Source organism: Euprymna scolopes, chromosome 33 (assembly GCF_053919585.1).
Source record: "Euprymna scolopes isolate OS-2025 chromosome 33, ASM5391958v1, whole genome shotgun sequence".
Lineage (NCBI taxonomy): Eukaryota > Metazoa > Mollusca > Cephalopoda > Sepiida > Sepiolidae > Euprymna > Euprymna scolopes.
In genome coordinates this window covers 2,830,510-2,832,671 of record NC_136514.1, presented here as the reverse complement: position 1 = coordinate 2,832,671, position 2,162 = coordinate 2,830,510, and the positions used below count along the sequence as shown (strand labels likewise).

The following is a 2,162-nucleotide window of genomic DNA, read 5'->3' as shown; positions in this document are numbered from 1 at the left end:
TTGTTTTCTGAAAAAGTTTAAGGGTTTGGGTTACCATATGTAAAGGCGAACCATTATATTAGTTGTACTATTTATAATGTACTTATTTCTCACACAAACACAAACACACACATATATATATGCGTATATATAATATGTAAATTATCTTGATCGTGTTTCAGAGTCTGAGTACGATAAATCTTATGAATTAATATTTACTTCATTTTAATTTAATAGCCATAAAATTATGACTCTCTCACTAGATATTATTATTATTATTATTATTATTATTATTATTATTATTATTATTATTATTATTACTAATGTCATTATAATATTATTATCATTGTTTGCATTATTATTATTTGTATTATTATCATTATTATTTGTAATGGTAATAGTAATATTAGAAGTTTTATCGTCTCTGGTATAATATATTGATTGTAGAAATTCCCCTCTGGACCAAATACCGTAGGTTTGCAACAACATATGCCACATAAAATTTTATTATGCCTATATTATTAGCCGCTATCTTATGTAACTTCAGAACTACATTTTAGATACATTTAGTCCTTATAATAAACTTTTACATTACATCCTAGGAGCAACATAATCACAATCGCAACATCTTTAGACAAAGTAGTTCCTATTATTTTTACATAGGGATAACCACTTATCAAGGCCCTGAAGCCACTCGGGGATTTTCCCCCCATATCTAAAGTACTCTCATCGCCCCAGTCAAGACCGGGAAGAAATACACATATTATAACTATATTGTCCTGGCACCCTTCGTAACTGGATCATATACTTATAGACATACAATTACCTTTCCATTTTCCAATTCGAAAATAATAATTTCTCCCTTCTAAAATTCTGGCAATTCTCATTGGCTGAGAGCTGAAAAATCGTTTATTATGGATTACACACCTTATTACAAAAACGAAAGACCTTTAAAAATATGGTAGCTCTCTCTACACAAAGCAATAGTTTTATGAATATTAAACCAAATATAAAAATATTAATCGCTGATAATCATATATTTGCGTACTTATACACTTACAAACTATTGCTTTGTATAGAGAGAGCTGCCATATTTTAACGGTCTTTCGTTTTTGTAATAAGGTGTGTAATCCGTAATAAACGATTTTTCTGCTCTCAGCCAATGAGAATTGCCAGAATTTTAGAAGGGAGAAATTATTATTTTCGAATTGGAAAATGGAAAGGTAATTGTATGTCTATAAGTATATGATCCAGTTACGAAGGGTGCCAGGACAATATAGTTATAATATATATATTTCTTCCCGGTCTTGACTGGGGGCGATGAGAGTACTTTAGATATGGAGGCATAATCACGTTGACACACCGGTTCTCGTCAGATCACCGAAGTTAAGCAACGTTGAGCCTGGCTAGTACCAGATGGGTGACCATTTGGGAATTCTAGGCGATGTATGTGCTTTCTGCTTATCTCGGCATTGTTTCCAGTCGTCCTGAACCTCCACTATCCACTGGTATTCAACAATGTCGAATCAGGAGAGGTGTGGTTGGAGATTGCGCAACTCTTGCCACCAAAATTTCCCGCGCAGGCACCCTTACCGTGGGTATCCATAGTCTGTCAAGACTGAAGGAAGCCTTACTTACACTTACAATTAACTACACACACATTATTACCACGCCACTACCCCCATCCTACAAAAAATCCCTGAAACAAAAAACATAACATAAAATGCTATCTATAAATAGATAGCATTTTTTTTTATTTCGCTTTCGAATCTCCTTAACAAAACGATAACAATGCTATTTTTTAAAATTTTTTCTTTTAGTTTGTTGTATAATAAGCCGTTTTCTTTTTCATTAATATTTTTCTATACTTATGCAAGCATTACCTTCGCACAGATACCCCCCCCCAAAGAAACAAACAAAAAACTCTGAAACATAATATTTTCTTTAAAATGACGTTCTTTTTGTTCATAGTATTTTTACTCACTCACACTCAGGATTGGGTGAATATATCAAAAGTTGTTCTTAACATGGGAATATTGCGGGTGACGATTCCGTAGCCGATCTTGACATGAAGAGGTTGTGGGTGTTGTCCATTCTGAAAGTCGTTCTTAACGTTAAGAGGTTGGGGTGTCTATTCAGAAACCCATTCTTACCATCACAAAATTTTGCCATAATTTATGTAT

General features: G+C 33.1%; 1 pseudogene; it reads left to right on the top strand.

Moving 5' to 3' along the window:
- Positions 1-1,314: 1,314 nt before the first annotated feature.
- Positions 1,315-1,432, top strand: LOC145258429 (5S ribosomal RNA; annotated as a pseudogene).
- The last annotated feature ends 730 nt before the right edge of the window (positions 1,433-2,162 follow it).